Source organism: Pinus tabuliformis, chromosome Q (assembly GCF_031772625.1).
Source record: "Pinus tabuliformis cultivar Carrire ecotype Pingquan chromosome Q, CPIR1, whole genome shotgun sequence".
Taxonomy (NCBI): Eukaryota; Viridiplantae; Streptophyta; class Pinopsida; order Pinales; family Pinaceae; genus Pinus; species Pinus tabuliformis.
Genome location: NC_142296.1, coordinates 856,049,402 through 856,076,231, shown reverse-complemented (window position 1 = coordinate 856,076,231; position 26,830 = coordinate 856,049,402).

The window sequence follows — 26,830 nt, the reverse complement described above, 5'->3', positions numbered from 1 at the left end:
GTCCGCTTTCGCGAATGAGCCGGAAGATCATCTAGATATGGTTGAACGATGTTCTTTATGTCATGGAAGGCATAATTCATTTCCCTATGAAATGTTGCCCCTGCATTCTTTAAACTAAAGGGTAGCTTTCAATATGCAAATGTGCCCCACGAACAAATAAATGCAGTTTTTGACTGGTCCTATGGTTGGATGTTAATTTGATTATACCCAGAAAATCCATCCATAAATGAAAAGATTTCACATCCGACACATTCATCAATTATCTGGTCAATGAAGGGTGTAGGGTAGTTGTCTTTCAGACAAGCTTGATTTACATCCCTATAATCGACGCACACTCTAATCGTTCCTTGTTTTTTCATTACAGGAACAATATTCAATACCCAATTGATTAGAGGAACCGGGTAAATAAAACCAGCATGGAGAAGTTTTTCAACTTCTGCCTTGATGGCAGTGGCTTTCTTGGGGTGCACCTACCGTAGCCGTTGTCGTACCGGTTTGACATTTAGATACATCTTAATTTCGTGTTCAACTAAGCTCAATTCTTGGCATTTCATCATACGAGCAAACAAAGACATCTCTGAACTCACGAAAAGAGCGTAATATATTTCCAGTTCTGAAGAAGAACAAGATTTGCCGACATGAATATTCTCTACAACATCTGTTTTGGTCGAGATATTTATGGCGATAGTCTCTTCAATATTGGACAAGTTTCATTCAGAATCCACCGTGTTTACAGTATTTGATAGAAAATCAAAAATTGAGGGATGATGAAGGTCACTGGAACTATATTCCTTCTAATCCGGAAGATGGGAACGATGGTGGTAATCTTCTCATGGTGCCCTGTCAATCATCATTGACTGAACAATTCTTTTGTCTGTAGAATGTACTTCCAACCAAGGATCTGAAGGGGTGCCATATTCCTTAGACCTATCTATCCAAATGCTTGATGAGCGTTGATTTGGGTTTGCCTCCCATGCCGGAAACATTGATTGCTACAATATTTCTATTGGGCTTGGAGGCAATACTTGCAGATGATCCATGCTAATATCATTTTCGGACATCTTTTGAATAGAAGATATCATATTGTAGGTTCCCACAGTTGCCACTTTCGCTAGATTGATTGGAGGTGGTAGGGAAAAAGTCAACATTAATATAGGGTCTTTTAGTAGGCCTACTCTAATATTTTGAAGCGAATGAGGGCTTCCATGGATCATCCGAATGCTTCCCGTAACTTGTGAACTGTTGGGGAGAAATGTTTGCTGGTCGATGATTGTAATACTTCCTTGGAAGGGAAATGCAATCTTCCTGAAGTAGGTCGACACAATGGCAGCCATAGCATATATCCAGGGCCTTCCCAGGAGGATGTTGTAATCGAGGTTTCTGTCGATCACTTTAACATCAATTTCTACCGTTTTTCCCCCAGTTCGACTTACAAGTTACTTAAAATCCCATATGGGGTGTATGTTCATCCATTAAATTCTCTTAATGTTGTCGAAGATCGCGACAAGGGTGGAGATCCTAAAGTTTTCCAGCAACTCATCAACATAATACATGTAGATTCCCCTCATCAATAATTGTCCGATGAACAATTTTGTTGAGGGCTTTCACTTGAATAAGGAAAGCTAGTTGAGCTGGTAACTGAGGGTCATATCCTTTATGATTAAAGGCCACAAGATTGGAATTCGTTGGGTCAATCCCACCTATTGCTGATAATAAAGCCTGCTTTTGGGAGGGGAAATTTTGCAGTACCTCAAGTGTCGACATAGCAGACGACGATTGGGCTAGATCCTCCACTATATTATAATGATGTGCTGCTCTGGCACAAGTATTAAATGTCAATTTGTGTACTACTCCCTTCAGTGGCTTTATCGTTAGTTCAGGAATGATGGGTGGCACAACTCCGGTCGAAGTTGTTGTCGAAATACTAGGTTGATCATTAGCCTTGTTGTTCGATAGCTGTGGATTCTCGTAATCTTTATTCCCTGTCGATATCAAAGCATCATTTTGCTGCTTTGAAACAAACAACATTAGCACTTGGGATGGGGAAGAATTGTCACTAGCAACCACATTTTTTCCTGGATTTAGAAACGGATCAGTCAATACCGCCGAGGTTCTTGAATTCTTAAAGAATTTTCTAAGCTCGGCTTTATGTGGACAATATTTCGTCCAATGATCCTCATCACATATGAAGCATGGATGACTTGGTTTCCTATCTCTAGAAGGGTTTGCAGAAGATTTTTTAGGAGATAACTCCTCCTATTTTTTCTTCTTCCCTTTCTTTTTCTTCTTGCCCCCTGGTTGCTTTGGTTCTTTGCCTTTGTCAGTCGACACGGCATTTACCTCTGAGGCGAGAAGTTCCTCATTTGCATTTTGACTTGAAACTGTACGAGCCTTCTTTGATGTAGATTTTACGGTTTTCGTGCTAGTCGCACCTATCACGCCATTGCTGACATGAGAGTCTTTGCTTGATTTAGGAGGGGGAGGAACGAAGAATTACGGTCTAGGAGCATCAGGGATTTCATCGTAGAGCATACCAAACTGAGGATATATCAAGTCTAGATATTACGCACGAGCAATGACTTGCTCTTCAGTGATGACTCCTCCCTTTGCCACATCTTCCGTAATAGAAGGTAATAATGACTTAATAAACCATTCAGCTAGCAGCTGATCAGGAACATATGTTTTTGCCATTCTATGATGACGTCGCCACTCATGAATATGATCAGATATGTGAGTGGCTGTTGTCTATTTGAAATTGGTGAGAAGCTCTGTTCATGTTTCATACCTTATGGGTAACTGAAAATGGGTTAAAAAGGTTGTGGCTAGGGTGATGTAGTTATCGAATGAAGCTCTAGGCAATTCGATATACCATTTTGCTGCCGGACCAGTTAACATTCGTTGAAAAAGGCGAAGCCTAATAGAATCATCATTTAGAGTGTTAGATGAACACCATAGATGAAAGGTCATCACATGATTCGACAGGTCTTCACCTAGATTTCCATTAAATTTAGGAATATCCAATGGAAGTTTATGTGGAATTGTTGACCACCAAGGGGCATAAGCAATTGGATCATTTGTTAGCCGATATAGATCTGGTAACTCTAAAGTTGCCACAAAGGGAAACTGTTGATTCAGGTTCGGCGAAGCATACCCAAGATAATGTGGGATTGCCTGAGCAGTGGGTCTTTGCATACCAGCATAGTGCATTTGATGTTGATAACTTTGGTAGTTTGATGGGCATAACCACTATGAAATGGTTGATGTTGACCATTTTGAATATACGGCTGCCCATTACTTGTAAAGATTTGGTGCTCATATCCTTGGTAAACTTGTTGGAATTGTGGTTGTTGATATTGCATCAGCCATGGTTATGAAACCATTTGTTGTTGTCCAATACTGACTATTTGACCAAGATGAGAGGTGATTGTACTCGTTTGAGCCTGGGTCACTCTAGTTAAGGAGCCAATAATCAACGATTGTGGTGGCATCGTATAGCTAAGAGGCTGTTGTATTACGACCTGAGAAGCTTGAGGTTGGGATACAACAAGAAACGCTTGTACTTGTGACACAGTCACATTAGCCAGCGTAGTGGGGATATTTGACACAGGTATACTTTGTTGCATTGAGTATACAACTCTTGGTTGTTGAGACAATATTGGCACCCAACTGCTAGATGTAATTCCAGCATAACCTAAATTCTGTTGTGAACTCTCATATGTTTGTTCTCCCAGAGGAGACAATGAAAGGGTATATTGTCCCCCATACGGCAGTAATCCAGTGCTCAAAGGAATGATTTGCCTTTGAGGACCGGACTGCCAAAATTAACACTGCGAAAGATCAATTTGCTGAGACTCAACATAAGAGATTCCAGATATTATTCCTAACAAACAAATGGGAATGGACCATACTATCGAAACAACCCCTGAATGGATTCCATCCAGCGATTGAGAGCTAGTTGGGACAGACATTACGCTGGCGAACATTGTTGGAGTAATAGCAGGAAGTTCAGCCACTGCTGTGTCAGATGACATAGTCCTAGATGTCGACGGTTGTTCAGACATATCTAGTCTATCCAAAATATCTCCTAGCGATTCTACAGGAACTTCCAATGACGGGAGACTAATTTCTGATGAAGAAGGATATAGGGTGATCCCAACTCCAAAATGTGATGGAGTACTAGATGGAGGATCCTCCACAATCTCTTCTATAGCAATCAATCTAGGTGGAAGAGGTAGACCGTCGGGTCCGTAAAATATTTCCGATGCCGAAGAAGTTATAGATTCTGCAGCGACAGATGTCTGGGGAATAACACCTTCCGAATCAATGGTAGATGGAGCCGGTTCAGGAATATAAGTGTTTACCGTCACACTCGGATCGGTTCTACTATCCTCTTGTGGCTATGGAACTTCTTCTGTAGAGGCAAGGATACCAGAAATGTTTGGAGTAACCGGAGTCTCTGAGGGTGTCGGAACACTTGATCCAACCAAACCAGGGGACTTTGATCCAGTTAAACGAGTTTGCTTTGTCCAAAATAGTTTTGTTTCCGGAGAAAAAGATGGTTGACTTGTAAGTCTCCCCGAACGACGAGGTTTTGATTGACTTTCCTCCACGATTGCGGATTACTCGATTAACTAACAATAAAGGGGAAAATGATTCCGAATTAAATGAATTTTAGATGCTTTAACACAACTTGCTTTTTCAATTTTTAAGAGTCGAGAAAAAACAAAAGATGACTCTAGTCTCCTCCGATTTTTAATGAGCCTGAAGTGACAAGTGCTCATATGGACCTTTTCCTTTAAGGAGTCTAAAAAGGAATGAAAGAGACTACTCAAGAAATCTAGACAGAGGGATTACCAAACCAATCGCAAAACTACAGAATACTTTTTACGGTACGGCAGTCAATCTTCCCGAATGTTGTGTTCAGTGCATTGTGATCGATAGGGTGGCAGACACGGCTTCCTATGGATAAAGGATATAGCCTATTGTGGTCTCCCAATATATACTCGACGGTACATGGGAGCACAAGTCCGTACTGGCACTTCTAAATGTTGTGCGTTAGGTTCCAAAGCATTTTTATGTTCATTGAATTTATTTTACAGTTGATCTTTCTTAAGAAATTTGCCTTTCAGGTTCACCGCGTGATGTAGATATATAATTCCTAAAATGCAATCTAAGATGATAAACAATCGTTTAATCTTCTTTTTGCAATGAAAATCCTAGCTACTAGAGAAAGAGAGATGATATTCTTTCAACATAGAGCAGAGAGCACACACTAGATGCACTGTCTTAAATCAAACCAACAAGCAGTCTAAATGCAAATGCACATGCATGTATTTGTTTTCCGCTTTCTTAATGTGTGAATGACATAAAGAATGCTGAGTACAAATCTGAATTATCTTTTCAAAGCGACAGTACTAACAAATTTCTCTTAAAAACAGAAATGAAGATATTGACAACACTTTGCAACTTTGAATTGAAAATTACTTTCGACACTTGAAAAACTACTAATTCAAATCAAATACAAGAGTAACTGTATAATCGACCATCAAGAACTATAGGATTCTTTTCTTTGACTGAAAATGACACTTGCGACACTTCCAAATCAAAAGACGACAGTTTGATTACGCTACTTTTTGTAAAAGAGAACAATGAATGGCGCGCAATACATAAAAACATTCACAATTCTTTGTACTATGGAGGCAGAATCATGCAAAGGAAGGGAGTTTCCACAGTGGTATACTGATCACAGACAGCAAAACTCCTAAATAAAGCTAAAGAGAGTGAACAAAGAAACCAAAATCTGGAAGCAGAAGAGGTCTTATCTGATAAGTGCACCTGCAACATAGGGAAAGTGCGATGTAGCGCACCTGCTGCACACGGGAGATGCGATGCATCCAGATTCCCAAGAGGAGAAAGTGCGATGGTCCAGGGATGAGACTTCAGCTTGGTTTTTGGTCACAGTTTGTAGCTTAGTTCAGGGATTTAGGTTGAGCTAATGATAGTCAGTAAATAGAAATCACAGGGGTTGATCTAATGAGGTTACTAGACCCACCACTAGGGTAATTAGGATGTTTGCAAATCGATTGTTCAGTTTATAAAAAAAACCCATAGATAGACTGAAGCAACATTGATCTAATTTTCACTTGCATAGAAAATGCAGTTCGAAGGCTAGCTGGCTTAACTTCAGGCTCCATCTGTAAGTTTATAAAGAAAACAAGTATAAACAAGCAAACAAGCTATTTTCTCCCTAGTATGGTCTCCATTTTGTTATCAGAAAATCTAGTGTCTATGCAGAACTGCTAGTCCCACTAAGATGGGTAGCTATCTTAGAAACAAACAGATTAAAGTTACTTTCGTTTTCCTTTATGAGAAGTAGATAGGAGAGGATCAAAGAATACCAACCTCGATCTTTCGCTCGGTTCTTTGCTTGTTCCTTCTCCTCACCGACGGGTCTTTGCCGCTTCTCCCTTGACCACTCCACTTCAAAGAGTACCTGTAATGTCAAAGCAGCATAATACCTTCAAAGTGCAGAGATCTACAATCATAAACATTATAGGACCAGATATATATTGACCACACAAATGCATATACTATCAGACATACAAGAATGTGGAGGAAAACTTGAATAGCTTTATTGATGTAAAGATTATAAGAGAGGATTACAACCCATTGATCTGACCCAGCGTCATCCTCCTAGCATGAAATCCCTTATTCACCTCATGAAAAGCTTAGATCACCCAACACTATGATATTCCACCAGGAAACTAGTAGCACTTCCTTACAAGATACAAAATTCCAGCCTCTGGATCTCTGGGATGAGGGATCCATATATAGATGATTGCAGGGAGGTGAGTCAGCTTCTGGGATTTTGATTAGTGTCTTCTCTCTGATATTTCTTTATTCCACTTGGAGATTGATGATCTCTTACTCATCCCTGGGTGAATTTAGAGAGGAAAGTGTCACATGAGAAGTTTCTGGAAGATTCCATGATCATCCACCTCACAAACTATCTCTGCCATTTGTCCATTCTCACCCATCGTACCCTACAGAAGGGATTTCCAGTATGCATTGCGCCTTTTACACTGGGCAAGTGAGATGCATCACACCCTTAGCACTGAGAAACCTGTATGGTCCAGTTTTGACCAGTTTTGAGTAGTTTTCTATGGAGAACTTCTGGGAGATGATGTAATCAGCTGACCTTGTTCCTTTAGGGCATGAAACCACACTTTTAGGGACTCAGAAGCCCTTGGTTTATGGAAATATATGATTGGGGTTGCAGTGCCCAAAAATGTCTATAACACTTGGTATCGAGTACGTCGTTGTTTAGAGAGAGAGGTGTTAGGCCTAAAAGTTTGGGTCTGGAGATAGATCAGTATATCCCCCTACCACGGATCACTTGATGATATCAGAAACAGAGTCTCATCCACGATTGATGCTTTTGATGTTAAATCACTGGAGGACGAGGGAAGGTCGCAAAGTAACTCTGCAAAGATGAGAGACTTCTTTGATTTGGATTTGATGAATTCCATATCAAACTCCTACAAAATGACTATCCATTTGGAATATTTTCCCCCCAGCAATTGACATGACAAAATGTATGTCATATGGTTGCAATCTGACACAATGGTAGTTTTGCGAAGGAGTATATAGTGTCGAAATCTTTGTACTGGTTGAACGACTGCTAAAGCCAACTTTTCAACATAAGAGTACCTGCTTTCTATATCATTAAGATTACGACTTAAATAATATATAGGATGTTCAATTCTGTCATCTTCTTGCACTAAAAATATAGCGATGGTTGTATCTGCAGCGACGAGATATAGGTTGAAGCATTTTTGATAGCTAGGAGCATACATTAATGATGCTTTTATAAGGGAATCCTTGAGAGAATCAAAGGAAGCTTGCACAACTTGATCCCAATGGAAGGGTACCCCTTTCTTCAAAAGACGTGTATAACCTTTAGCGAGCTCAGCGTAACTTGGAATGAACCTCCTCAGAAAGTTAGCTCTCCCTTGGAGTCTCTGAATCTGAAGCAAATTTGAAGGTGGAGGCATGTCAAGAATTGCCTAAACCTTAAATGGGTCGAGTCGAATTCCGTCCTTAGAAGCTACAAAACCAAGAAATTGACCAGCACCAACACAAAACACACATTTGGATTGAGTCGTATCTTGTAGTGTTAGAAACGTAAAAATATGGCTCTCAAATGTTGTGGATGATCAGTCTATTTTCACGAATGAGTAGGTAGATCATCAAGATATGGTTGAACAATGTGTTTGATGTCATGTAAGGAATAATTCATTGCCCTCTGAAATGTTTCCCCGGCGTTATTCAAACCGAAAGGTAATTTATGATATGCGAATGTGCCCCACGAACATATAAATGTAGTTTTTGACTGGTCCTGTGGGTGGATATTGATTTGATTATAGCCTAAAAATCCATCCATGAATGAAAAGATTTCGCATCCAGCACATTCATTAATAATTTGGTCGATAAAGGGTGTAGGATATTTTTCCTTTGGACATGCTTGATTTACATCCCTATAATCGATGCACACTCTAATCGTTCCTTGTTTTTTCATTACAGGAACAATATTCGATACCCAATCAATGAGAGGAACAGGGTAAATGAAGCCAGCATGCAAAAATTTTTCAACCTCTGCTTTAATGGCAACAACTTTCTTTGGATGAACAAGTCGAAGCCGTTGTCGTATTGGTTTGACATCTAGATACATCTTGATCTCATGTTCAACAATTCTCGAGTCAATGCTTGACATTTCTTCATACGACCATGTAAAGACATCTCTGAATTCGTGAAAAAGAGCACAATGATTTTCTAGTTCTGATGGAGAACAAGATTTTCCGACGTGAATATTCTCTACAATATTAGGTTTTATTGAAATATTAATGATGAGATTTTCTTCAATGTTGGATAGATTTCTCTTGGAATCTATTATGTTTACAGAATTTAATAAAAAATCAACAATTGAAGGGCGATTGAGGTTGTTTAAATAATCTTCGTTGTCATCTCAAAGGTGGGAATGATGATGATAATCTTCCCATAGCGTCTCTCCTATCATCATTGATTGGATTATTCCTTTGTCTATAGAATGTATGTGAGACCAAGGATCAAAAGAGGTACCATATTCTAAAGACCTATCTACCTAAAGGCTTGTCGAGTGCTGACTCGGGTTTTCCACACAAGCCCAGAAAATTGATTGCTACAAAGATTCGATGGGGCTTGGTGGCAACATCTCGCGATGATACTCACTATCAAAATAGTCGACTCTTCTTAAACTCAGATGATGTAGAAGAGATCATGTGATAGGTTTCCATTGTGGCCACTTCCGTGAAGCTAGATGGAGACTGGAGGGCAAAAGTACCCATTAAGGAAGGGTCTTTTAGGAGACCTACTCCAACATTTTGAAGCGATTTTGAACTTCCATGGATCAATGGAATGCTTCCATTAGCTTGTGAACTATTAGCAAAAAATGCTAGTTGGTCAACGATTGTGATTCCACCTTGGAAGGGAAATGCAATCTTTCTAAAATATGTAGACACAATGGCAGCCATAGCATAAACCCATGGCCTTCCTAGTAAAATATTGTAATCCAGGAGTCCATCAATGACCTTGACTTCAATATCTATTGTCTTTCCCCCCAATTCAACTTGTAAGCTACTGAAAATCCCATATGGAGTGTACGTTCTTCCATGAAACGCTTTTAGTGTTGTTGGTGATCGTGACAAGGGTGATGAACAAAGAGTTTTCCAGCAACTCATTGACATAATACAGGTAGATGCTCCCTCGTCGATGATGGTTCGATGAACATTTTTATTGAGGGATTTTACCTGTATAAGGAAAGCGAGTTGGGCCGGTAACTATGGTGTATATCCAGTATGATGAAAGACCACAAGATTGGAATCCGTTGGATCGATCCCACCTATTGCTGATAACAAATCCTACTTTTGGGAGGGACAATTTTACAATACCTCAAGTGTCGACATAGCAAATGGAGATTGACCCAGATCCTCCACTATATTATAATTCTGAGTAGCTCAAGCATGAGGATTAAATGTCGATTTATGTATGACTCCCTTTGGCGGCTTAATGGTTAATTAAGGAATAATGGGTGGAACAACTTTTGGCGAAGTCGTTGTCAAAGCACTAGGTTGATTAGTAGCCCAGTTATTTGACGACGATATATTCCCATAATCTTTACTCCTTTTCAATACTGAAACATCATTTTGATTGTTTTCAATGGATAGCATAAACACTTGGGATGTGGAAGCATTATCAGTAGCAACCATATCAGTTTCTGGGTTTGGAAATGGATCAGTCAATGCCACTGAAGTATTTGAAGCCTTCAAAATTTTTGAAACCACATATTGATGTGGACAATCTCTCACAAAACACTCCTCATTACAAATCAAACATGGATAACGAGGAGGTTTCCTTGCCGCAGTGCAATTTTCAGACGATTTTTCAGGAGTGGAATTCTCCCGTTTCTTCTTGTTATTTTTACCTTTCTTCTTGCCCCCTAGTTGCTTTTGATTTTGCCTTTGTCAAATGACACGAAATTAATCTCTGAGGCAAGAGAATTGTCTTTTGCATTTTGATTAGAAACAACAAGAGCTTGACTAGATGGACCTCTTGCGGTTTGCGTGCTCGAGGAACTGATCACACCGTCACCAGCATGAGAGTCCCTACTCGATTTAGGAGGAGGTGGAATGGAAAAATTTGGTCTAGAAGCGCCAGGAATTTTGTCGTAGAGTGTGCCAGATTGTGTATAGGTCAAATCTAAATATTGGGCATGAGCAATGACTTTCTCTTCGATGACAACTCCTCCTTTCACCACGTCCTCAGTGATAGATGGCAATAAGGACTTAATAAACCACTCAGCTAAAAGATGATCAGGAACATATTTTTTACGATTCAACGACAATGCCACCACTCATGAATATGATCAGATATGTGAGTGGTCATGGTCTATTTAAAATTGGTAAGGAGTTCTGTTCCAGTTTCATACCTAATGGGTAACTGAAAGTGGGTTATAAAAGTAGTGGCAAGGATGGTGAAGTTATCAAACAAAGCTCTAGGAAATTCAATATACCATTTCGCTACTAGACCAATAAGTGTTCTCTGGGAAAGGCGAAGTCTAATCGAATCATCATTCAGAGTGTTAGATGAGCACAACAAATGAAAATTCATTACATGATTCGATGGATCTTCACCTAGATTTCCATTGAACTTAGGAATATCAGAGGGGAGTTTATGAAGAATCGCTGGCCACCAAGTGGCATATGCAATTGGATTGTTTGTTAGCCAATTCAAATCTGGTAATTCTAGAGTTGCTACAAAAGGCAACTGTTGATTCAGGTTGGGTGGAGCATACCTAGGATAAGATGGAATCGCCTGAGCATTAGGTCTTTGCATACCAGCATAAGGCATCTGTTGCTGGTAACCTTGATAAGGTTTCTGGACATAACCAATATAGCGTGGTTGTTGATGCTAGTTTCAAAATGTGGTTGTCCATAACTTACAAAGCCTTGGTAGGCTTGATATTGACCAAATCCAGTCTGGGCTTGTAAACCAAGTCCAAACTAAGGTTGGATTTTCTGGAATTGCGATTGTTGGTATTATGCCAACCACGGTTGTTGGACCATTTGCTATTGCCCAATACCAGAAGATTGACCAAGTTGCAGATTGACAATACTCGTTGGTGCTTGAGTTGTTCCAGATAAAGTAGCACTAACCTAATGTTGCGATTGAGCCATAGAGACAAGTGGCTATTGTATCACAACCTGAGAGACTTGAGTCTTCTACCTCGGAACTTGAGGTTGTGAGGAAGAAGAATTAGGTTGAGGTTGAGACACAATAGGCTGTGCTTGTGTTTGCGACACAGTTGTAATAGTAGGTGTAGTGGGAATATTCAACACAGGTCGGATGGGTTGTGCTGGATATACAACCCTTGGTTGTTTTGGCAGTATTGGTATCCAACCACTAGATGTAATTCTAGTTTGACTTGAATATTGCTGGAAAATTTCATATGGTTGTTCCCCAGGAGGAAACAGTGAAAAGGCATACTACTCTCCATATGGCGGCAGTCCAGTGTTTAAAGGATATATCGGTCTTTGAAAACTGGTTTTCCCAAATTGATACTGGCATGCAGGATCAAATTATTGAGTTTCTACATAAGAAAGACCATATGGGACTCTGGATGAATAAATAGGAGTAGATCATGGTGCCGAAGCAACCCCTAAGTGGACTCCATCTAGTGATTGATAACCCGCTGGAACAGATGGTGTACCGTATAAATATGACTCAGGTCTACCAGAAAACATTGTAGGAATAACAGTAGAAGGTTTCGCCACAACTGCATCAGATGAAACATTCCTAGATGTTGATGGTTGTTTAGACATGTTTAGTCTATCCAAAATCTCTCCAAGCGATTCGACAGGAACTTGCGATGAAGGAGGATTAAAAGAACCAAACTCAGGAGTAGAAGGACACAAATGAATCCTAGTTCCAAAATGAAACGGGGTACTAGATGGGGGATCCTCTACTATCTCCTCTATAGCAATCAGAACAGGTGGAAGAGGTAGACCGTCAGGTCCATAAAATATTTCTGGAGCTGAAGAAGGTATAGCTTCTGCAGTGACAGATACTGGAGGGGTGACACCTTCTGAAAACTGAAACTCAACATCCAGATGTTCAGGTAAATGAACTTCAGTCTCAATGGGAGGTTCTTGAACAACTGTTGGTTCAAACGTAGCCTCAGTTTGAACTGATATGGTTTCTGGACCAACTCTAGATGGAGTTTTTTCAGGTACCGAAGTGTCTACCATTACACTAGGATCAGTTCTAATGTCCTCTTATAACTGCGAAACTTCCTCTATGAAGGAAAATGTACTAGAATAATTGGAGTAACTGGAGTCTCTAACGATGTTGAAACAAAAGTTTCAAATAAACCAGATGAACTGGACTTAGTTAAACGAGACCGCTTTATTCGGATTGGCTTTGCTTCTCGAGGCAAAGACAGTTGACTCGCTAGTCTCCACAAACGACAAGGTTTTGATTGACTTTCTTCCACGATTACGGATTACTTGATCAACTCAAAATTAAGGGGAAAAATGATGTTATTCCAAATTCAATTAATTTTAATGACGCTTGGACACAACTTTGCTTTTTCAGTTTTTAAGAGTCAAGAAAAATTTAAAGATGACTCTAGTCTCCTTCGATTTTTAATGAGCCTGAAAGGACAAGTGCTCATATGGACCTTTTCTTTTAAAGAGTAGAAAAGGAACGAAAGTGACTACTCTGGAGAATCTAGGCAAAGGGATTACCAAACAAATCATAAAACTGCAATATACACCTTGGTGATAAATTAAAGAGAAATTACCAAGGAATTATGTACGGCAGTCAATCTTCCTGAATGCTACGTTCAGTGCATTGCAATCAATAAGGCAGCAGACTCAACTTCCTATGGATAAAGGATTTAAGCCAGTTGTGGTCTCCCAATACATAAACGATGGTATGGGGAGCACAAGTCTGTGCTATCACTTGTCATATCAAGGAGGAGGAATCACCCAACCTTCAATGAAAACGATAGCCACTAGTTTTAACGACGTCGGAACATGTCACTATCATAGACCTCTAGATATGTTGTGTTATGTTCCAAAGCGTTGTTAGGTTCATTGAAAATCATTTTAAAGTTGATCTTGTTTAGAGTTTTCCTTTCAATGGTTCACCATGTGATGATGATATGAAATTCCTAAGATGCAATCTATAATGATAAACAATCTTTGTTTATTTTGAGCAATGAAAATCCTAGCTACTAGGGAAAGAGGATAACAGTGCTTTTAAGCAAAGAGCAAAGAGCACACACTAGTGCATTTCCCTAAATAATCTTTTCGCACATAAATAATCAAATGATAAATGCAAATGCATGTATTTGTTTTCATTCTCCTTAATGTGAAAAATGCCAAAAGGAAAACTAAATGCAACAAAGATATGAAATATTTCATTCAAAATGACATTTTTACAATTTCTTCTTCAAAAGGGAAAGTAAGACTCAAAATGACACTTTCAATTTTGAATAAAAAAATTCTCGACACTTTGAATGTAAACAAATCAAACCAAATACATGAAGAAAATTTCAATCGATTATCAAGGGAAGGAAGAATTTACGACACTTCTCTTTTCAACAAAAAACGACAATTACGACACTTTTTGTATCAAAGCGACAAATCGACTAAAACAACTTTTCGAAAAAGGGTTGTAAACGAGGAACAAATACACAAAAACATTCACTAATCCCAGTTTAATTTAGGCTAATCTAATTGATGCAAGTAAGCTTCAGCAAAGAGGCATTATTCATATGCAACAAAACAACCAAACAAAACTGAAAACAAGGTCAAAACCCTCAATTTCTAGATGGAAAAAGAGTTCAGTCAATCATCGCACCTAGGATTCATAGATATTGAGATGAATTTCATGTACTACACTCAAGAGGTGCGATGCATATTGAGTTACAGTGGAAGAAAGTGCGATGGTCTAGGGAGCGCAACTGAAATGAGTTTTGGCTCAAATGTGGAGCCGTTTTCAACGAATTAAGCTGGGTTTTGATGAACAATAATGAGCAAAGTATGATGGAATGTCTTTAGAGGTTACTAAGCTACCAAAAGGGCATCTATATGTGCTTTCAAGTCAAATTTTTAATTCATAAACTAAACCAGAGATTGACTGAAGCAACATTCATCTACTATGCAATTGAAAAGCAAGAGTAGTTCGAAGGCTACCTGGATGACTTCAAACTCTGTCTATGGCTTATCAAATTGAACATAAAACAAAAAATAATAACAAACAAACATCTGTTCATTCCCTAGTGGAGTCACCAATTTGCTTATGGGAAAACTAGTATTCCTAAAGAATGCTAGCCCTCTAGGTTTGGCAGCTACCCTAGAAACAACAGTTTAAATCAATTCAATGATTTATTCTATGTGTAATAGATAAGAGAAAGATAATGGAACCAACCTGGAACTTCCGTTTAATCCCTTGCTTGATCTCGATTTCCTTTGGTAGATCCTGCAACTCCTCCCCGTACTTAACATGCTTGGAGAGTACCTGCACAAGTACAAAAACAAAGAGCCATCAAAGCATCGTGATCTATTACAACATAAACATTACAGAATCAGATATATAATGAACAAATGATAGCATTCACAAACGATAGCATTCACAATTGCACGATCATATGGAAGAAAACTTGAAGAGCTTTATTAATAAAAAGGAGAATTACAACCCAGATGTCTGATCCAGCATCATCCTCCCAGCTTCAATCCTTCTTCACCTCATGAAATAGCAAGATCATACCAACAAGAATATAATACTCTCTCCTCAATTACAAACTATTAGCACTTCCTTGCAATTCACAATATTTCAGCCTCTAGATCTCTTGGATGAGGGATCCATTTATAGAAGTGTGCAAGGGTGTGAGTCATACATGGGGTTTGATTAGTGTCATTCCACTTGTTACAATTGGTTCCACAAGAGAAGGGATTGGATATTTTCTTAGATCCCTCATTCATCTTTGGGCGAATTCAGAGAGGCAAGTGGCACAGGAGAAGTTTCTAGAAGATTCCATGAGCAACCACCTAGCAAACTGTCTCGAACATTTGTCCATCCTCACCCATCGCGCCCTATAGAAGGCCTAAATAGTATGCATCACACCCTGGTAGTGTACCACTTAGTATGCATCACACTTTGCCAGTGGAGTAGTCAGTATGGTTCAATTTAAGCAATTTCTAGATGGTCCCTCGATGGAACTTTTGGCGAATAATGTGTTTAGATGGATATGTTCCTTTAGGGTATGAAACAACTCTTTTAGGGGTTGATGAGCCCTAATACATCAACATATAAGTTTGGGGTTGATGCGCCCAAATATGTCTATAACACTAGCAAACAAAAAAAACATTATTTATTTAAATTATGATTTAATATTAGCCATACATCTTAAGGTTGAGTTAACTAGCAACTATGTTTGAGGAGATTGGTTATATTCTCTTATAGTATAAACAAGACAAGACAGGAGAGTTAAATCGCACACATTAGAAGTGTTATCCCTCATTTCGGCAAGGTTACATATATTTTTCCCTTGCATTTATCAACATGGTAATCTAAAGGTCACAATTCAAAAGCCTTGTAAAAATCATGTGAACCTTAGTATTTAGGTATTGTAGACCTTGTGATGGTCAGCCATGGTCTGTCCTTTTGGGTTGTTTCCTTGGTTTCTTTGTCTTGTATAACATTGGAGGATTTTGGATTGATCTTGGTGGGGCACACAGTTTTAGAGGATCCTTGCTTATGTACAAGTGATCACTGGTGTATGGGCTAGTCCATCATCGTCAGGGTGCACATATATATTATCTCTTTGTTATGAGTCATTGAGTTTGTATGTGGCCTTGGCCTTTATGCAATATTCCTTAGTCAATTCTCCACATGATAGTCTCACAAAATTATCATTTTCACATTTCCCATGGAAATTCATGTTTCTTGATGCATGTGGTACTAAAATTCAAAAAGCCAACATAGTCTCAAAAATATCAAAAAATAAATGACATATCGCATTGATTTTTTTTCTAAAATGTGAAGGAATCCTTAAGAAAATGGTAGTCAAATTTGGCTCAGTAGTATGTGGGAGTTCCATGAGACATAAAAAGGGTATATCTTGGCATAATTTTACTTGTAACATGTCAAAAGTGGTCTAAAAATTAGTTGGATAATACCTAGGTGGCAGATTCTCTATGGCATTGGAGATTTCTCTCTAGGCATGATGATGTGGCACATATGGGTCAAGATACTTGGCATAAAGGAGACTGCAATACATCAAAAGTTATGTAAAAAATTAGCTAGGCAAACCATGTGCTAGAATCGTTGAATTATCAGTGGCATTAACATTATTCAAAGGTGGCCAAATTGACCCCCTTACTAGCCATCAAATTCAATTCAAGAGGAACGCTAGGGGTAAAACTAGATCTTTGTGAATTAAATGGACTATTGGACTATATGGTGTGGACAAAATGTAGTCGATGCAAAACTTAAATCATCTTCTTTTCAAACAAAGAAAGCTTCCATGGACCAATTAAAATTTGTTTAAGACTAAATTAAACCAAATTTAGCGGAGAAACTTGCTTTAGCTAGATGTCGGAGTCTTCAAATTGGAACATTAAGAATCTTTCAAGTATTGTTCTTTATATTTTCTCTTACGAGTTTGATGCAAGTGTGACTTTGGACTTCTAAAGGACAAAGGAGCTGAGTTGAACCCCTTAGTGGGAAAATCATTGTAATTAAAAATAAATTTTGTAATTTACTTACTCTCTGACATGTGGATGATAAGTAAAAAAAATATTATTTTGAGAGAGAGGTTGAACTAGTGGTTAGAAAATAAATTTTAAGAGGCTAGCCTCTCCTCTCTTTGAAGGTGTTGTTGTTATGTGAGATCATGTTATGTCATAGTAAAATAACTCATTTTTCAAACCTTTCTATGGGTTGGTTTTTCATATATGTTTCTTTCTTGATCGGTGTTGTAATAGAGATTATCATAAAATATTTCCACAATATGTAATACTACACATCAATTAGAGGGACAATCCATTGAGGGGTTATGTAGAAACACATAAAGGTGAGCTAAGTCCTAGTTTACTTCATCCTTCTGTTATAGGTAGATCAATTCAATGAAGATTGCACCAATTTTTTAAGGTGGTAGCGTCAACTGAAGAAGAGCAGTGTTCACCACATAGTTGACTTGAAGGTCAAATATGCCATGAAAGAGGTCACTCCTAGTTGGATCTGAAAAGTGTGGATATTTTTAGACATAGGTTGCGGTGACATTCTCTTTTCAAGACCAAGCCCATCTCACTATCCAAATTGCATAATCAACTTAAAAGGAATTTTGGTTCACAACTCGGATACTTGAGATAAATTATAGCGTCAATGGTAAGTCTCTCTTCAATAAACACTTATTTATCAAAATTTCAACACTCTTATTCTTCTATTTACATTATTTTTATTTACTAGCTTGTTCTTTAATTTAATCACATTTAGCTAGATTTAATCTTGGGAATTTGGTTAATAAGGATATATCCAAATGAAGGATCAATAAGTCTATGGGTTTCTATTTATTTCCACATATTCTTCATGTTTGTATCAAGATTTGTGTTTCAAATCTATGTTATTTTTCTTGCTATAATATAAAAAATCTAGTGGATTTTCAAGGTTCTAAGGGCTAGCCAAGTATGTATTTTGTGTTGGAACTTAATATGTAGGATCTATATTAATTATACTTGCTTATATCTCATATTTAGAGTCTAAAAACATTGTTTTCTACATATTATAAGTTTAATTTCTTTGTTGAAAACTTTATAGCAAATGTACCCTAGTGGGACTTGATTCCTTGATCCCAACAAATCAATTTCTAACTTGCTAGAAATTACATTTTTTTGTTGGTAATGAGCTTTGGATTGATGCTAAAGGATCTATTTAACATCTCCTGATCTCCCCACCCATAGGTAATTTATCTAGTTTGCTAATGTACCATTTGGGTAGCCATTTTCAAGGGAATTTGTTGTTGTCCCTAAGTTATTTTGTTTCTGCAATCATAGGACATCAAGAAAAATAACTAAGAAACCCCTCTAAACAAAGTTCTAATCAAATAATTCATATCATATATTTGGTTAGTGTATTAATTAAAAACTCATGCCAACCATTTACATTGTTATATCTCTTGAATTTGAGTATGTTATCTTGCTACTTTAAAGGTATTTGTTGCAAATTATTTTGTAGTAAACTAATGGGATAGAAAATAGTTGACTCCTTTGTTTCATCCATAAACCCCATCTAAGACACCGACCCTGATTTGGTTGGTTGAACTATTCAGAGGGAATCCTATCAGATTTAAGAATGTGAATTTGGGTCAAGGTGATAGCGGTCCCTCATCCTATGTGTGCCAATAATAATAGCTTGTTAGGACCTTATCATCCATGCTAAATTAATTGGCAACAAGAGGAAATCAAGAGAGATGGAAGAGGGAATAGTGCATTCAAAGAGAAGAATAGGAACAAATTTTTGAAGCCACTAGAAAGTACAATGTACTATACACGCCAAATTACTACTATAATAGTGTTTTATTCATGCACAAGTCCTATACACTTATATCTAGCCATACATAGATGTTTGAGGTGATTTTATTGACCATACAACTACTAGTTCAAAGTATATTGTAGACGTCACCTTGTGAAGTTTTATCAAAGGAATGTTAAGTTGATTTGAAGGATAAATCCCTATGTACATGTTCTATATATTTCATTGTTCATTTTTCAAATTTTGTGTGATTGATGCAATGTTTAAAAAAAATATTTTCCATTATTAAATAAATTATATTTTTTGAGTTTTGATATGAGAACATTAGGACAATAATCACCTAGGCTTGAAAAAATTATGTTATTCAAGTCATCTACTACATTGATTGTGAGGGTTTGTACTTTAGGGTCATATCATCATCTGGTGATTCCATTATTGAACAAATCGTTGCTTGTAGAGGTCAATGCAACTATTGTATTGGAAGGAACATTTTAAAATTCACCTTAGTGTCTCCACAAATTTAATATGAGGTATTAGGGTTATGTGTTTTTAGATGTCCATATTAGCTTTTCATGTTGAATATTTGTAGTAAATATTATGGCACCATCCGTAATTGGATTGTTCTATCCTTCTTTGGATTTTTTGGGTGTCACAAAATACAAAGTCGAGTCGCTGAAGAAGATAGGGATGTTCTTGTTCTAAAATTTAGTAAGTATAATGATGTAGCAACACTATATATCCAATAGGTGTGGCAGGAGGGGGAGGCATATTACTAAATCCCAAAGGAATAGTTGTGGGCAAATTTTCATGGGGACTTGGTTGAAAATCCAACAAACTGGAAGAAATGTATGGGCTCTACATGGGGTTAACAACAACTCACAATTGGGGTGTCCAAGACATTACCATCCTAGGAGACTCTTTCCTTATTATTCGACACTTGAGAAGTGGCACTCCTCCAAAATATAACATGTTAAGTCTGTTGTTCCATCAAATGAAAGGTATTATTCTTTATTTCTCTAGTTCCTCCTCTTTCCACATACTTAGAAATCTCAATTTTGAAGTGTATCTCCTAGCCATTAAGGCATGTCTTTTTGGAAAAATAAAAATTGAAATAAATGGCATCAATGGTTATGTTATCATTTCCTAATGATACCCATGGGTGATGCATGTATTCCTCCTACACCTACTTGTTTCCATTCCCTAATGATGCCCATGGTTGACTCCTTATACCCCCTAGACCTAACGCTCCCTCCCATGATTTGTCATACCCCCTCCCTATCCTAACTTCCCTCCCCTATCCTCTTGCTTTATATACTATCTTAATGCAAAGTATTGATCTTTCATATCCAAGAATGGTTACAATTCTTAATGGGTGCCTCACGCTAACCCAATGTGGCCTCATTTGGACACTAGCATTATGTAAGCATGCCACAATTAATGGGTCATGTGCGGATCAGACTCAACTTTAATCAAGATATTATAGTTTGCCAAGATTTCATCTCTGCAAGTGTGCCTTATTTAATCATGTTGGTGAATATTCTACCTTCTCTTAATCTTAATCTCATGGCATATGAGTAAGGCATCTTCTCATACCGTTTTGTGATAATTTCCTTGTCTTTGGGCACTATAATTCATAATGTGGAATTGAAAGATTGAATGTGGCACTCAAATTGCAACATGAATAAATTGGGGAGAGGCAACATAATAGCATTCACTCCTTGTGAGTAGGTTGGGTTCTGGTTTTTTCATCCTCTGAGGAATTGACAATGGGAAGCTCTAGTAGGAAGAGTAGCATCCAAATGTTGGTGCACTTGGAAGCTCAGCAATGAGATTCATATTTCTCTTCGAGCCTTCTTCCACTGTGAAATTTGATCGTGTACTAAGCACCATTGGAATTGGGTAATTTGGTGGCTTTCCTTCTCTAGGTCTAAGTTAGATGTCCCAATTTTCTATTCCCTTGGCTCTGCGAAAATTTGGAACAATTTTGATAGCTTCGTGGTCTTAGTTCATAGCTCTGTCAGTGACAGGTAGTTTCAATTAAGCATGCTCTACCCCTCTTTCTTGGGATTTGTCTCTATATTTAGTCATCAAATCTCCACTATTGTTATATGGCCACCATGACAAAATATTCTGAGTATTGGAAATTTTCTTTCGCACCTCTAACCTACCTCTTTTCTTTCTTCAATTGGCCTTTCATTTCTCTCTCGGCTATGAATTCAAAGTGCCCTTCCGATGGATTCAATATCTTCATCTTCTAACTCATTAGCCTCATTTATATATAACCAATGCAAAAAAGAACATGCAAATACCAATTCCAAACTCTATGACCTACATGTTTTGTTATACTAGCAAAGGGCATCTGATTGTAATGCATTTGACATAAGTGTGGCTCTGCAACAAATAATTTCGTGTTTATTGGATGAGGTTGATGCAATTCACAACATCATTTCATACCTCAAGTTACAGGGTTCCCAACTAGACAACTCAGCAACGAAACAACCTTGGGATATTGACCTCAACCACCCAGTAGATCCTTCTAATTAATCAATTTTGTAATGTTTGGTTTTAAGTTTCTATGGTTTTTTTTTTTTTCCAATTTTGTTGTATATACTCTACTCGGAAAATAAGAGTACTAATAGGTTATGGATTTTTTGTTGCAATTTGGGTAAGGGTAATTAGATATAGTTTGGCATCCCAGATGTCCTTGAGCAGCATGACAATTAATTCTCCTACTTATTTGTAGCGATCGAGCGCATATTTAATACAAAGAGTACTCATTTCTGTAAAAAAAAACACTATATATCCAATATTTCATGAAGATTATTTCATATTTCAGTGTTATGGATGAGGATGTTGTGATACAAATACTTCTAATTACCTAGAAGAAGGAGGCATTTGTTTCATTTATAGATTTGGGCAAATGGGAAAATATCATCTTTTGTGGGTTTGACAAAAGCATTTCACATGGATTAGGATGCTTTTTATGTAGAAGATAATTTTGAAGATACATGTGGCCTTCATGCCATACCCTGTAGGATAAAGCATCTTCTTCCCATGAGCTACTTGTGCATAATATTTCAAATCCAAGAAAGACACATGGTGATAGTGAGATGCATGTACATGAGGAAATTTCAGCAACCATCATCATAGGTTTTGACAAGGGTAAGGATTTAGTAAGTCAATGATATTTTCAAATTTATTAATTCAATTATCATATACTTAATCATTTGGATATAGTAGAGAAAACCTTGGAGGAAGAGTAATATTTAATTGCACCATTATCCTATGTGAAAAATAACATGGTTGTCAAGAGGATTATGATGTAGATTTTCTTGTGAATAGAAGACATGGATGGGATGCAAACATATGGTTCATTCATGGTGACCCCATCTATGATTCCAATAGTAAGATCCTTATGGCTGAATTCTATATTTATTGTATCCTGGACAACCAAAGGTTATGGAAGTATGCGAAGCATTTTCCTTAATGGATGAGCAACCATGCATCCTTATTAATGGAGAAAATTTGTTGCACTGCATTCATGTTACTTCCTAGCCGATAATGTATTCATCTTTTCCTATTTATATATTCAACATGGGAGTGTGTTTTGGGGGTTACAATACATTCTAGAAAGTAGCATGTCTAATCATTTTTGAGTGTATATACTATATTGTAATGATTTTCAACCTCCTAGAAGAAGGCCATAAATATGAGCATTTCCCAAATCTGAAATTTATTCCAAACTTTTCACGTGCATTCATAATTAAAGACAACAAAGAGGGGCATTAAAGCAAATTTAGGACTAAAATGGGCCTTATAAAAAAATTTACTTATTGAATTGGAAACTCAAGAACTAATGGATTTCAAAAAATAGGTCAATAATAATCATTTACGTAAACATATAAAAATAAAAAATAATATATAATATATTTCAATTGGACAATATTTAACCATATGTACACTTCATCTTAATTAAAATTTCAATGAGATCATCTTACAATATGTTTAATATATTTAAAATACTTAATATAAAATATTTTATATTACATAATATGTTCATTGCTATTATTATATAATAATAATAATAGTAAAATATATTTATACAATATTTTTATATTATGTATAATATAATTTTCCTAAAATAGTGATATTCTCCCCTTGTATACATTCCTATCATTAATTTGTGTAAAAAAAAGTTTGCAACACTCATGTTTGTATTGTAATAAAATAAGATTGACCTCTTCATATGAAATTTGTTATGGGCACATTCACTGCTCATTATTATATTATATTTTTTAATTTATTGTATCTTTTAATTCATTATATTTTATATTATTATATTAGAAATAAACTATATATCACTCACGTTAATAATAAATATTTATAGTATTATTATATTATAATTATTAATTCATATTAGGTTGTGATTATATTATTATTTGTGTTATTTTTCATGGGTTATGTTAATTTATTAATTAAGAATATGTTATTTCTTATTAGAGGTTACAAGTTTAAATCGGGAGGGGATATATTAAATATATTTCTGTAGATTTCTTTTCTTTTCTTTTTATCATGGTTATTTATTAATTTGTTGGAGTAATCTGGGAGAAGTCCAAGATCAAACCCAGTGGTTGTCACTATAACATCAAGAGTATATCCAACAACTTGTATATATATATATATATATATATATATATACACACACCAGTAATTTATGACTTAACAAAAACCAAGACCCTATGAGTGTGGGGGAGCTGACTCGTTAAGCCTTATCACAACGGGCCAAAGATGCCCCCCTTGTGGGATTTGAAACCTACACCTCTATAGACTTTAACAATCAAATAGTTGTGCGAAGTTTGGTCCTTTGTCCCACAAACAAGGGGTTCTTATACACCAATTTAGTGTCTTTCTTTGCCGTAATCTTAAAATTAGATTATTATTATTATTATTTTATTGTATTTATATCTTAAAGAATATATATATATATATATATATATATATATATATAAATTGAAGTTTTTGTATTTCTCAGCAAAACATAGATACATTGATTTTCCATATGACTTCCATAGGAGTTAGTTTCTTCTTCCTCAACATCTACAAGCTAAAGACCAAACTCTAATGCCATCATGAGAACCCACTGAATAAGAGACTCGACAAAACTAGGTGCTTAGGGCGGCTGTAAGATGTTCGCCACATTCCAATGCTTACCACCCAAACAAGACACACATAATGCTCATATGATAACAGAGTCGACACCATACTATTAAAAGAATACAAATGCCTAGGATGGAAATATAAGCACTTGGTCTCCTTAAAAATGGATTCCTTTCGGCACACCATGAACATGCTAGGGATGGAAGCATGATAAAACAAAAAATATACCACATAGTAAAAAAAACCACATACATATACAAAGAGTGACCATAACAAGACAATAATATTCATATTCCTGAGCTAGAAACAGGCCCTAAAGAGACAAAAGAAAATCACTAGGGATGATACCTCTATGACTGGAACCACAAACCAAAAATTTATCCACTCAAAAATCATTATGCACAATCATTGGTCATTATTTAAGGAGGATATTGTTGTAGGGACCCTTGCACTAGAAATTGGAGGATGCATCGAGTCTCCATTTTAATGTATTCCAAGGAAGCAAAGACATTATATATTTCTACTTGTTTTTCCTTCAAAACCAAACCCAAAAGTGTCTTCATCTGCCAATGCAAAGCTACTTATTTCAATTATTGCTTCTTTCTACCCCTACTATGACCAGGGTGAGGAACCCATGTTGACATATAATTCATGATATCTGAATTTGAAAGAGATTGATGTTCAATCCCTTCTCGAGTCTCCAAATTTCAAATTTATTTCCTAGTCTCTAGTGAAACCGCATTAAAATAAGTGGCAATTGATTCATTAGAAAAGTGTTTGGCTCCTCGCTGGCCTTTAGGAGCACTTCCACATTCCCACGTCTACATCTCATTCTCTACCTTGGTGGCATAGATAAAACGCTAGGGGAACACCTCAGACAATTGTTGTGAATTCGCCTCCCTACAAAGAAACAAGAAAAAAATACTAGACCCACAAGCAAAAAGACCAGGATGCCACACTTACATAGTCATCAACATAACTTAAGACATAGGTTCCAAATTCAACATAGACTTCATCAAGAGAAAATGCAGTTACAATAACCACAAAATTATAATAAAACCTCGACACCATTAAACATAGAGAGAGAGAGGCCCACATATACACACAATCCCCAAAAACTAAAACGAGGAGCACAACCCGTCAACACAAACAACTAAACTCTTTCTAGAATTTTTGTAGATTTAGCGAACTAGCCTTCGAATTTCACAAACCATATAGTGGACCTCTATCTAGAATTGGGAAAAAAACCGAAAGATCAAAGCCCAAAACTACATGCACATAATTAAAACATCATCACCTTGTAACATGGCCTGTAGCTAGTTTGTTTGACCCAAAGGTAATGACATAAAGAACTTGGAACCAAACTCAAGATAGGAACTTAAGAATCAAAACCACATGCAAAAAAATAAAACACCCTTGCCTTGTAGCATAACCTTATGCCACTCTTTCAAACCTAAAGAAAGAGGCTTTGAGACCCCATAACCAGATTCAACACAACTTAAAAGTAGAAAGACTAAAATAACTAAGAAGAGAAATAACTTGACTTGGTATGCCACGATGGTAGACTCCAACACACCATCCTTACAAGGCTTTTGCTGCAATACACAAATCCAGTCTCCTAGGGAAAAAGGAAAAATATTCCACCACATTTGAAAACTTTCAACTCTACCTCTTACCACTGCAATTCCAGACTTTAACCTCAATTCCAAGAAACTCTCTATCCCAAGCATGAAATAGTGCATACAATAGGAGCTTGAGGGTTTACCCTCACCTCCATATAGACCCTTAGTAATGAAACTAGAGACCACCATACTAATCCAATTAATAAAAAATGAAAAATGTAAACTTTTCATGCCAATGCATGCGCTATTATGTTGTGTCTCCAGAGACTTAATTTCCCATCACGTCCGATCGGGTGGTGGGTGCTATCACCAAGTCCTTTACATCAACACCCCCAACTATATATATAATATTGTTTGCGAACAATAATTTAAACTATTTATTATTATGTTTAACATTTATTTCATAATTTTAAGGTAGTCTAATGTGACATACATAATTCTGATGTGGCACACATGGCTTATTAGTTTATACATTTTCCTTTTCTGGAGAAAAATTTCTCTAATGAGTATTTTTATCATAGATTTGTGACATTGACTAAACTTTTGCTACTTAAAGGCATGTTGGATATTTCATTGATTTTTTTATATCAACCCCATGTACCACTATATAGGGAGATATTGTAGTGGCTCAAGCCATACTTGGAATGATTTATTGTTTTTTCCAATTTTCTAGGAATATACTTAAAATTTTGGTCTTGAAATGCTAGACCTTCTAGCATGTATTTCATTAATTTTCTACATATCCTTGTTTTGGTTCATAACCAAGCACAAAAGAAAATCAATGTTGTTTATGAGATCATTTGATGGTTGCATTGGCTATTTGCTTCACCAAGCATTTTCATTTACCTATTTTAGAGTTGATAAGTAGAATAAGCTTGACTCAAGAGCATTAGGCTTTATTTTTATGTTTCCTTTGG